Raw genomic sequence first — 13,339 nt, 5'->3', positions numbered from 1 at the left:
TCTTCACGTATCAATGTTTCTGAGGTTTTGGGGTATATACCCAGTAGAGGGATTGCTGGGTCATAAGGTAGTTCTATTTGCAGTTTTTTGAGGAACCACCATACTTTCCTCCATAATGGTTGTACTACTTTACATTCCCACCAACAGTGAATGAGGGTTCCTTTTTCTCCACAGCCTCTCCAACATTTGCTATTACCCGTCTTGTTGATAATAGCTAATCTAACAGGGGTGAGGTGGTATCTCATTGTAGTTTTGATTTGCATTTCCCTAATAACTAATGAAGCTGAGCATCTTTTCATATATCTGTTGGCCATTTGTATCTCTTCCTGGGAGAAGTGTCTATTCATGTCCTCTTCCCATTTTTTTATTGGATTGTTTGTTTGTTGTTGAGTTTTATGAGTTCTTTGTAAATTTTGGATATTAGGCCCTTATCTGAGCTGTTGTTTGAAAATATCATTTCCCATTTATTTGGCTGTCTGTTTATTTTTATATCAGTTTCTCTTGCTGAGCAAAAACTTTTTATTCTGATGTAGTCCCATTCATTTATCTTTGCCTTCACTTCTCTTGCCATTGGAGTCAAGTTCATAAAATGTTCTTTAAAACCCAGGTCCATGAGTTTAGTACCTATGTCTTCTTCTATGTACTTTATTGTTTCAGGTCTTATATTTAGGTCTTTGATCCATTTTGAATTAATTTTAGTACACGGGGACAGGCTGTAGTCGAGTTTCATTCTTTTGCATGTGGCTTTCCAGTTTTCCCAACACCATTTGTTGAAGAGGCTTTCTTTTCTCCATTGTGTGTTGTTGGCCCCTTTATCAAAGATTATTTGACCATATATATATATGTGGTTTTATTTCTGGGCTTTCTATTCTGTTCCATTGGTCTGAGTGTCTATTTTTCTGCCAATACCATGCTGTTTTGATTATCGTGGCCCTATAATATAGTTTAAAGTCAGGTATTGTAATGCCCCCAGCTTCATTCTTTTTCCTTAGGATTGTTTTGGCTATTCGGGGTTTTTTATAGTTCCATATAAATCTGATGATTTTTTGTTCCATTTCTTTAAAAAATCTCATAGGGATTTTGATGGGAATTGCATTAAATTTGTATATTGCTTTGGGTAATATGGCCATTTTGATTATATTTATTCTTCCTATCCAAGAACAAGGAATATTTTTCCATCTCATTGTATCTTTTTCGATTTCCCTTAACAATGCTTTGTAATTTTCATTATATAGGTCCTTTACATTCTTTGTTATGTTTATTCCTAGGTATTTTATTTTTTTTGTTGCAATCGTGAAGGGGATTATTTTTTTTTTTAGTTCGTTTTCTAATATTTCATTGTTGGCATAGAGAAAGGCTATGGACTTCTGTATGTTAATTTTGTATCCTGCGACCTTACTGTATTGGTTTATTGTTTCTAATAATCTTTTTGTGGAGTCCTTCGGGTTTTCGATGTATAGGATCATATCATCAGCAAAAAGTGATACCTTTACTTCTTCTTTTCCAATATGGATGCCTTTTATTTCTTTGTCTTGTCTGATTGCTCTGGGCAGCACTTCTAGCACCACGTTAAATAAGAGTGGAGAGAGTGGACAACCCTGTCTTGTTCCTGATTTAAGGTAGAAAGTCCTCAGTTTTATGCCGTTTAAAATGATGTTGGGGCCTGACCTGTGGTGGCGCAGTGGATAAAGCGTCGACCTGGAAATGCTGAGGCCGCCGGTTCAAAACCCTGGGCTTGCCTGGTCAGGGCACATGTGGGAGTTGATCCTTCCAGCTCCTCCCCCCCTTGTCTCTCTCCTCTCTAAAAATGAATAAATAAAATTGGAAAAAAAAAAAAAAAGAGATTTAAAAAAAAAAAAATAAAAAAAAATAAAATGATGTTGGCTGATGGTTTATCATATATGGCCTTTATCATGTTGAGATATTTTCCTTCTATACCCATTTTGTTGAGAGTCTTAAACATAAAATTGTGTTGTATTTTATCAAAAGCCTTTTCTGCATCTATTGATAAGATCATGTGGTTTTTGTTCTTTGTTTTGTTGATATGGTGTATTACGTTAACCGTTTTGCATATGTTGAACCATCCTTGAGATTCTGGGATGAATCCCACTTGATCATGATGTATTATTTTTTTAATATGTTGTTGTATTCGGTTTGTCAGTATTTTGTTTAGAATTTTAGCATCTGTATTCATTAGAGATATTGGTCTGTAGTTTTCTTTCTTTGTGCCATCCTTGCCAGGTTTTGGTATGAGGGTTATGTTGGCCTCATAAAATGTGTTTGGAAGTATTGCTTCTTCTTCAATTTTTTGGAAGACTTTGAGTAGAATAGGAACCAAGTCTTCTTTGAATGTTTGATAGAATTCACTAGTATAACCGTCTGGGCCTGGACTTTTATTTTTGGGGAGGTTTTTAATAGTTTTTTTCTATTTCTTCCCTGCTGATTGGTCTGTTTAGGCTTTCTGCTTCTTCATGACTCAGTCTAGGAAGGTTGTATTGTTCTAGGAATTTATCCATTTCTTCTAGATTGTTGTATTTGGTGGCATATAATTTTTCATAGTATTCTACAATAATTCTTTGTATATCTATGATGTCTGTGGTGATCTCTCCTCTTTCATTTTGGATTTTATTTATTTGAGTCCTGTGCCTTTTTTCCTTGGTGAGTCTTGCCAAGGGTTTGTCAATTTTGTTGATCTTTTCAAAGAACCAGCTCCTTGTTTTATTGATTTTTTCTATAGTTTTTCTGTTCTCTATTTCATTTATTTCTGCTCTGATTTTTATTATCTCCTTTCTTCGGCTGGTTTTGGGTTGTCTTTGTTCTTCTTTTTCTAGTTCCTTAAGGTGTGAAGTTAAGTGGTTTACTTCGGCTCTCTCTTGTTTGTTCATATAGGCCTGAAGTGATATGAACTTTCCTCTTATTACTGCTTTTGCTGCATCCCAGAGATTCTGATATGTCGTATTTTCATTTTCATTTGTCTGTATGTATCTTTTGATCTCTGCGCTTATTTCTTCTTTGACCCATTCATTTTTTAGAAGTATGTTGTTTAGTTTCCACATTTTTGTGGGTTTTTCCCCCTCTTTTTTGCAGTTGAATTCTAGTTTCAATGCTTTATGATCAGAAAATAAGCTTGGTACAATTTCAATTTTTCTAAATTTGCTGATATTGTCTTTGTGGCCCAACATATGGTCAATTCTTGAGAATGTTCCATGTACACTAGAGAAAAATATATACTCTGTCGCTTTGGGATGAAGTGTCCTGTAGATGTCTATCATATCCAGGTGTTCTAGTATTTCGTTTAAGGCCACTATATCTTTATTGATTCTCTGTTTGGATGACCGATCTAGAGCCGTCAGCGGAGTATTGAGGTCTCCAAGTATGATTGTATTTTTGTTAGTTTTTGTTTTAAGGTCAATAAGTAGCTGTCTTATATATTTTGGTGCTCCTTGGTTTGGTGCATATATATTAAGGATTGTTATGTCTTCTTGATTCAGTGTCCTTTTAATCATTATGAAGTGACCATTTTTGTCTCTGAGTACTTTTTCTGTCTTGTAGTCAGCATTATCAGATATGAGTATTGCTACACCTGCTTTTTTTTGGGTGTTGTTTGCTTGGAGTATTGTTTTCCAGCCTTTCACTTTGAATTTGTTTTTATCCTTGTTGCTTAGATGTGTTTCTTGTAGGCAGCATATAGTTGGATTTTCTTTTTTAATCCATTCTGCTACTCTGTGTCTTTTTATTGGTAAGTTTAATCCATTTACATTTAGTGTAATTATTGACACTTGTGGGTTCCCTACTGCCATTTTATAAATTGCTTTCTGTTAGTTTTGTATCTAGTTTGATTCTTCTCTTTTGTTTTTCTATCATCTGTTTCTGTTTGTTTGTGTTCCATACTTCTTTCCTCTGTTGCTACCTTTTTTAAGTCATGTGTTTTTGTGGTGGTTTTTTCTAGGGTGGTTACCATTAAGTAATGAAAAGGGTACCTACCATATTCATTGTAGTACCCTATCTTATAAGTATTTCTGCACTTCATCGTCCTTTGCTACTGTTAATCTTCATTCTCTCCCCCCCTTTTTTTTCCTTTGTTGTCACAGTTTAAGTTTGGTTTTATTGTGTTCTTGGTGGAGCTGTTACTTGTGGTGTTGTTTTCTTTTGTTCTTTGAATCTGGTTGGAAAACCCCCTTTAGTATTTCCTGGAGTGGGGGCTTTCTGTTGATAAATTCTCTCATCTTTTCTGTATTTGTGAATGTTTTTATATCTCCTTCATACTTGAAGGATAGCTTTGATGGGTATAGTATTCTTGGCTGAAATTTCCTCTCTTTCAGGGCTTTAAATATTGGGGTCCACTCTCTTCTAGCTTGTAGAGTTTCTGCTGAGAAATCTGATGATAATCTAATAGGCCTTCCTTTATATGTTGTACTCTTCTTTTCCCTGGCTGCCTTGAGAATTTTTTCTTTGTCATTGGTTTGTGTCATCTTTATTATGGTGTGCCTTGGAGTGGGTTTGTTGGGGTTAAGAAAACCCGGTGTTCTGTTTGCTTCTTGAATTTGAGGCTTTAGTTCTTTCCACAGGCTTGGGAAGTTCTCGTTTATTATTTGTTTGAGTATATTCTCCATTCCATTTTCTTTCTCTTCTCCCTCTGATATACCTATTATTCTTATGTTATTCTTTCTGATGGAGTCAGATAATTCCTGTAGGGTTTTCTCGTTTTTTATTATTTTTGAGTCTCTTTCTTCTTCTCTCTGTTGTGCCTCAAGTTGTTTGTCTTCTATTTCACTAATCCTATCTTCAATCTGGGTTGTTCTGCTAGCTAAGCTTGTTACCTCGTTTTTCAGCTCGTGAATTGAGTTTTTCATTTCTGTTTGATTTGTTTTTATAGTTTCAATTTCCTTGGTAATATATTCTTTGTGTTCATTGAGATGTTTTCTGATCTCCCTATATTGCCTTTCTGTGTTTTCTTGTATATCTCTGAGTATTTTTAAGATTTCTATTTTAAATTTTCTGTCATTTAGCTCCAAGGCTTCCAATATGTTAAGTCTTTTCTCCATAGATTTTTCCACATCTATTTGTGTTACCTCTCTTTCTTTTGTATCCATAATATTCAATTTCCTCTTTCTTATTGGCATCTGAGGGTGGTCTTGTTGATAGCACTAATTAGAATTAATAAAGAGTAAAAAGTAAAAAAAAAACAAAAAAAACAAACAAAAAAAACAAAACAAAAAACAAAAAACAAAGGGTAAAACACCCCACAAAAAAAAAGCAGTAATAATTTATTATTTCCCCCCTTTTTTTTTTCTTTCTTCTCCTTCCCTCCTCTCCCCTCCTCAGGGAAATATCGTGCCTATAATGGAGGGCCTGGTTTGCGGTGAAGAGTTCAAGGGGCAAAAAAAAAAAAAAAGGGGGAGTAGGGACCTACTAAATGCAAAAAAAAAAAAAAAAAAAAAAAAAAAAGGAAGAAAATCTTAGACAAGCATAAGTTGATCTGCCTGCGGGAGATGGTCAACTAAGAGATATAATGAGAGGGATAAGAGGGAACCAGAGAAAAGGACAAAAAAAGGAATAATAAAGAAGAAAAAAATAAAAATAATAAGTAAAAATATGTTGTATTAAGTGGAGCAAAGACCAAATACAATGGAGACCTTGGGTTGGGAGGACCCAAAATGCCACAAAAATAAACTAACAAGAAAAAAAAACAAAAACAAAAGCGAAAAAGAAAAATAAAGCCAAAAAAAAAACACCTTGAGTCCCAAATTAACTAATTTGTTCGTGATTGAGGATTAAATGGGAGGAAAGTAAAACAAGAAAAGAAAAAACGAATAGAAAGGAAAAAATAAGAAAAAGAGAAAAACGAAGGAAGAAATAAAAAAGGAAGAGAAAAAAACAAAATAAAGCAAAAAAAAAAAACACAAAAAAAAACAAAACAAAAAAAAACAAAAGAGGAGAGAGTGAGAGTTAAGTGTCCTGGAGTATAACCCCAAAGGAGGGTGATGATGAAGAAGAGAAATAAAATGTAACACTTATGGGTAGTGTAGTTCAAGAAAAGGGAAGCATAAGATGGGCAGAGAATAGAAGGACCGAGGTGGGGGAAATAAAGGCAATAAGATAGAAGAAACAAACAACAACAACAACAACAACAAAAAAAAAAAATTAGTGGAACAAGTTGTAAAGTCTGTGGATTTTTCTTGATTTTGAGATGTTAACTTCTTCCTTTTTCTTTTCTCTCCCTCTTCCTGGTCGGTGACTCTGTACCCCAGGCTCTGCCCCTGTGTCACATTTAGGTAGGGATTTGCAGTTGATGGGATTCTATGGCAATGTCATATAATTGGCTTTAGTCTTGCTGGTAGTCAAGGCTTGTTGGTGTTTACAGGGTCCAACGATGAGAGAGTTTGCTTTCGTGGATTCTCTCTCCTAGTCCCCCCTTCCTGAATTAGCAGCCTGGTGATCCAGCTATAAGGCTGCCACTGCTTCTGCCTGGGGAGTAAGAGGCTCAAAGAGCTGGGAAATCCCCACTCTATCCCCACTCAGTGCAAGGCTTTGGGAAGGGCTCTGACAGTCAGGGCCTCCAGTGTAATCAGGCGGGGGTGGGAGTCAATTGTTGTCAAGGTGACTGTTCAGCGCCTAGCATTCAGTTGGACCTCTCAACCCAGGCTTTCCACACTTTGTAGCCTGTTTTGGCTGGTAAGAAGTGGCACTAGTCTCTGCTTGCGACTAGTGTGGTATAGATCTTATTATCTGCCAAGTCCTTCTTGTTAGCGTTTATCCCTGAATATGGAGGCTCTATCAATCAGAAGTTGCCCCCGCCCCTTTAGCGAGAGGCACTAAAAAATATCACACCTCTTGTCTTGGGTCGGTGAACTGAGAGAGATCTTATCAATTAGAACCGAGGGTGCGCAGATTTCACGGGTTAAGTTAATTTCAGTAATTTGGTCGCAGCTGTGCTCCCGAAGGTATTTCAGGCTGCCTGCGTGCACCCCTCCCCCAACGCTTGATTGTTAGCTTGAATGGCTGGGTGAGGTGCCCCGCCCGCGGAGAGAATCTCCCAAGTAGGGAATACCGCCCTGGGGCCTCTCCCGCTCCCCGTGCGCGGGCCGCTGGGAAAGTTAGCGGTGCTCGGTCTGCAATGCTCGGTCTGCAACCAGACCGGGCGCGCGCCAGCGGCTGCTCGCCGCTCCGGAGTGTGGGCGGTGCTCGCTCTGCAACCGACCGGGGCGCTGCTCGCAGCGGCTCGCGGCGGCGCGGCGGCTGGCGGCGGCGGCTGGCGGCGGCCCGAGTGCAGGATGACTTACCACAGGCGCACTTCCTCGCGGCTTGAATGAACGTCCCTGCTGTAGCTTCCTCCACACCCTCGTCTCTCAGATTCAAGTGATAACAGTCCTTTTGCTTTCAGTTTGTGTGGAACTTCGTGATGCTCCGAAGATAAATTTTCCTGTTTCTAGTTGATAAATTTGTTGTGATTTTGGGGAGATCTGTCGGACGCGCTGTTCACGGCGCCATTTCCGTGACGTCACCTAGTGTCATATTTAAAAAGTTTTGAATACAAAAAAAAGAGAAATTCTTGAATAATCCAAAGTCACAAAGATTTATGTCTGTATTTTCTTCTAAAAGTTTTATAGATTACCTCTTACATTTAGGTCTTTACTATATTTTGAGTTAAATTTTGCATATAGTGTGAAGCAGTGTCTATACATATGGCTATCTAATTGTCCAAGTACTTTTCTTTAAAACACTGTTCTTTCCTTATTGATTGGTTTTAACATCTTTGTCAAAAGATTATTTTACCATAAATATATTGGCTTAGTTTTAGATTTTTATTTCCAGTCTGTTGAGTTGTATGTGTATTCTCATGTCAGTACTGTTCTATTTCTTTGTTTTATTTTTTTAATATTTTTATTGTGGTTTTATATCTATATCTATAGATATAGATATATATAAAATTTTCCATTTTAACCTTTTTAAGTGTACAATTCAGTGACATTAAGAACATTCATAATCTTCATGAATAATTAACCATTTTATCAACATATAAAGTTGTTTATATATGTAAAGGCTCTTTTAAAAAATTTAAACTCTGATTTTATTTTTTATTTATTCATTTTTATTAGAGAGAGGGGAGAGAGAGAGAGAGAGGAAAGAGAGAGAACAGAGGGAGGAGTAGGAAGCATCAACTCCCATATGTGCCTTGACCAGGCAAGCCTGGGGTTTCGAACCAGCAACTTCAGCATTCCAGGTCAATGCTTTACCCAGTGTGCCACCACAGGTAAGGCGAATTTCATACATTGGTGGGACATAAAAACGAGACTAAGAGACATGGACAGGCGTGGGGTGGTTATGGGGGGTGGGGGGAGGGGAGGAGGGAGAGGGGGAGGGGGAGGGGTACAAAGAAAACTGGATAGAGGTTGACGGAGGACGATCTCTCTTTGGGTGATGGGTATGCAACAGAACTAAATGATAAGATAACCTGGAAATGTTTTCTTTGAATATATGCACCCTGATTTATTGATGTCACCCCATTAAAATAAAAATTTATTTATAAAAAAAAATTTAAACTCTGATGTTAGTATAGCTATTTTTGCTTTCTTTTGCTTACTATTTGAATGATGTAATATTTTTCAACCTGTTATTAGTTACATCTCATAAAATGCTCTAAAATTATTTTCTAAAGAATTATACGACAGGCAATGAACTAAATTATTAATGGTTCAAGTATATAGACTGCTGGATTCAAGGCTTAATTAATTAACTGATTCATTAATTTAACAAATTACTGAGAAATTAGTATAAACCAAATCATAATTGATATAGTGGAAGAAATATGTTAATAAAGAAGTAAAATCATGCTTATTATGTAGTATATGTTCTAGGTAGCGAGATAGATGAACAAACAAATAAACAGAGAAATTAATAGTAATTGTAGTTTAACAGTTATGTACTGATCAAGACATAATGAATAAATCAAGGAGTGCAAAGAAAGACATTGTATATTGAGGGTTAGGATGAGTATGGTATGACAACATTTAAGAAAGACATGAAGGCAGTGAGGAAGCTTTCTGAGCATTGGTAGAGCAAGTACAAAGATCCTGAGGCAGAAGCATGCTTGGAGTTGTCCAGGAGAAACAGGAACTCAGTGTGAATGGAGTGGAGTGAATGAGTAGGAGACAGGTAAGACATGACAAAACTCATCTAATACTGAAGCAACTCTGAATGAGTGGCATTAGCCTTTTCATAGTATTTCTGGAAAAGAAAAAAATAACATTATTATTTCATGTTTTTTTTCTTAAAACCCAGCTTGAGATGGGAGTCATAAACAAAATAAATTGAGAAATTTATTTCTTACCAATCAATCTATTTTTTTAAACTTTGGTCTTCTTCCTTTTTAAAATTATCATATGACCATACTTTTTCAACCAAATGACTGACTGAAGACAGAAATATTAACTTCTTTATAATGCCATATTTATATAACTCTAAATAAAACATGCCAACCAAAAGCATATACCTTTAATTAAAAACCCAAGTCATAGTTTCTTGGTTTGTTTTTTTAATTTTGGACACTTTGGATAGTTTTTTTAAATAAGACAGATAAAAAATGTTAGATATAAGTTTATATTCTAATACCACCATTATTTATTTTAACTTTTTACTTAAAAACTAGCCATATTTCATCCAAATTTTGTTTGAGAGAGAGAGAGGAAAAAAGAGAGATGAGAAGCATCAACTTACAGTTGCATCACTTTAGTTATTCATTGATTGCTTCTCATATGTGTTTGGTTATCACCTCATATGTGAGGGATTATCACTTCAGTAATTTAAATAAGGTGTAGGCTGTAAAATATGAGTTATTTCAAGGAGAAGATATGACAGAAATAAAATTAGGTCTTTGTAGATACTACAGCCTTAAAGGGTGAAGCCTAGAGACAATCTTGCTTTCTCTACAACCTTCTTGAATGCAGTTTTGACCTCCTTGTTTCTCAAGCTATAGACCAGGGGGTTCAGCATGGGGATAATCATAGCATAGAACACAGATGCGATTTTGTCTGAGGCCATAGAATGGCTGGAGTCAGGCTTGGAGTACATGAAGATGACAGTCCCATAGAAGATACAGACTTTAGTGAAGCGAGAAACACAGGTGGACAAAGGCTTCTGATATCCCTCTGCTGAATGCTTCTTCAGGATGGTAACAAATATGAACAGATAGGAAATCAAGATAACCAGGAGAGCAAAAAGATGTTGAAGCTTGCCACAAAACAAGAATCAGCTCACTTATGTGTGTATCTGAGCAAGAGAGAGTCATGACAGCTGGAATATCACAGAAAAAGTGATTGACCAGATTGGACATATAGAAAGAGAGGCTGAATGTGTCCCTAATGTTGACAGAGGCATTCAGAAAACTATAGATATAGGAGCCTATGGTAAGATGTGCACACACACCTGTTGTCATTATGGTTGTGTAATGTAGGGGTTGACACACTGTTGCAAAGCGGTCATATGTCATTTTGGCCAAGAGTAAGTTTTCCATAGTGGCAAAGGCTACAAAGAAGAACATTTGCGCAGCACATGCATTGTAGGAGATGACTTTGTCTTCTATAAGGAATCTAGCCATGACTTTGGGAATGACAGCTGTGGAGTCACAAAAGTCGACCAAAGACACATTACTAAGAAAAGGTACATGGGAGTGTGGAGAAGAGAGTCAATGAGAATCAACAGGATCATTCCCATGTTTCTAATTACACTGATGAAATATATGAGAGTGAACATTATAAAGAGGGGGACCTGTAGTTCTGGGGCATTGATTAGTCTGAGGAGGATGAACTCAGTTACTTCTGTGTTGTTCTCTATGGATGTTTCTTTCTGGAATCACAAGATGGCCTGTAGCAATGAGAAATAAAAGGGCCTGACCAGTTAGCTCAGGTGGCTAGACCATTATTTCAAAACACCAAGGTTGTGAGATTGATTCCTGGTCAGGCAATATCAAGAATGCACAACTGAAGGGAACAACAAATTAATGCTTCTGTCTCTCTCCCCATTCTTTTCTCTGTTTCCCTAAGATCAATCAATAGAAAAGAGAAATAAAAGAGTAATAAATAAGAGAATGAAGTAAAATTTATTTAATATTATACATAGATAATAGTAATAATTATATACTTCAAGAACATCCAGATTTAAAATTATATATAAAGCACAAATTATCTATATAGTTTACATACTGTTGAAGCTGAAAAATTATCACGGAGTGCTTTCAATTTTAAAATTTTATAAATTGTAAAAAATAAGCTGTAAAAAATAAAATGTCTTGATTAATATGAGGTGTCTTGAATAAATATACCTGTCAATTAAGTTTTTTGAACCTAGTCAATGTTTAGATCTATGTTGTTCATGTGCCAGGATCTATTCTAGACATTTTGCTTGTATATTAATTTAGTATTCTTAACAACCCTATGGGACTGATTGTTACCCCATTTAACTTATGAAGCACAGAAGCTGAGTAATGTGTTTAAGTTTACAAAATTATCACTGCTAAAACCAAACTTTGTACCCAAGAAGAGTGATTCCCAAGGCCACTAGTCTTGGGGATTCACTGAATTTAAATGACATTAAATTTAATTCCATTTATAATTACTCAATGTCTCCAGTGTTCCAAATTCAGTGTCTGAGGTTTTACAGGTAAGTAACCAAAAGATTTGTGCATAGTGCATGTGGTAGGATAACTGGAACAGCAGGAGCATGTACAACCAACAGATGTAATTCTGAGTTGAGGACATAGAATGCAGTATCGAGCTTGGGTTCTGGGATGAGGTGACTATCAACCCTGCTCTTTACTATCTAGAAGCCATTGGTCTTAACCTAACTTCCTTGAACCTGATTTTCTTCATTTTTAAAATGAAAATAGCAATGAGACCTAACTCAATGTATTATTGCAAAAATTAAATGAGATAATACATTAACAACAATGACTAAGATGGGGTTAGTTAGCTGAATGATTAGTTTTAGATACGATATTAAGATTAGAATTCAGGTTAGGATGAAATGATAACCTCTAAATTTTTAATTGCTGGATGATATTTCTTTATATGAATACAACAGATTGTTTATTCATGTCCCTGTTGCAGGATATTTGGGTTAATTCCACTGCCTAGAGGTCAAGATTAAAGTGTACCTAAATATTTGCTTCATTTTTATTTGCATGAATATAGATTTTGATTTCATCTGGGCAAATGTTTGTATGTTGGAATACTTGTTCGGACAGACAGTATATGTTTAATTGAATGGAAACAGCCAAATTGTTTTCTGAACTGGCATTACCATTTTGCATTCCCACTAGCAATGCATTACAACTGCTTCACTTCTTTGCCAGAATTTGTTATTATAAAGGTTTAAAAAATTTTATGTTGGTCTTATTTTATGTTTACTTCTTGGTGATGATTTTTTATATATGACACCAAAATCATAGGCAACAAAAGCAAAAATAGACAAGTGACATTACATCAAACTAAGAAGTTTCTCCAGAGCAAAGGAAACAACACAGAAAAAGGCAATCTATTGAAATGAGAGAAAATAATTGTAAACTTTATATCTGATAAAGGGATGATAACTGAAATATACATATAAAAGTTCTACAACACAATAGCAAAATAAAAAGAAAAGAAAAACTAAATTAAATGGGCAATGTATTTGGATAAATATTTCTCCAAAGAAAACACAGGGTGTATATATAAAAAGATGCTCAGCATCACTAGTTCTTAGGAAAATGCAAATCAAAACCACCATTAGATACTACCTTACATTGGTGAAGAGAAACATTATCAAAAAACAGAAAATAGTAAGTTCTGTTGAGGATGCGGTGAAATTGGCTCCCTTGTGCATTTTTGGGAATATGAAATGATGCAGCCACTATAGCAGACAGTATGTAGATAAAAAACTTAAGGAACTATTATATATTTCAGAAATCCCACTTCTGGGTGTTTATTCTAAAGAATTAAAATCAGAATATTGAAGAGATATTTGCACTCTTATATTCATTGTAACATTATTCAAAATAGCCAAAGGTACAAAAAACTAAATGTCCAGCAATGGATGAACAGATAAAGAAAATGCAATATAGACACATTATATAATATTATTTACATTTATATACATATATAATGGAATATTATTCATCCTTAAAAAAGAAAATGCTGTCATATCCAACATAATGACACTGGAGGACATTTTGCTTGGTGCAAAAAACAAGTCATAAAAGGACAAATTTTGAATGAATCCATTTATAATGAAGTATCTGACGCAGTCAAACCCATAGACATAGGTGGTTGGCAGGGTCTTGGGAGAGGGGAAATGAAAGTCACTG

At 35.6% G+C, this 13,339-nt stretch overlaps 1 pseudogene; it reads right to left on the bottom strand.

Moving 5' to 3' along the window:
- Nucleotides 1-9,891: 9,891 nt before the first annotated feature.
- On the bottom strand, nt 9,892-12,858 carry LOC136387917 (olfactory receptor 5B3-like; annotated as a pseudogene).
- Nucleotides 12,859-13,339: the final 481 nt, after the last annotated feature.

The sequence above is a fragment of the Saccopteryx leptura genome, chromosome 1 (assembly GCF_036850995.1).
Source record: "Saccopteryx leptura isolate mSacLep1 chromosome 1, mSacLep1_pri_phased_curated, whole genome shotgun sequence".
NCBI lineage: Eukaryota > Metazoa > Chordata > Mammalia > Chiroptera > Emballonuridae > Saccopteryx > Saccopteryx leptura.
The sequence above is the reverse complement of the archived record's forward strand: the minus strand, read 5'-3'. Positions and strand labels throughout refer to the sequence as shown.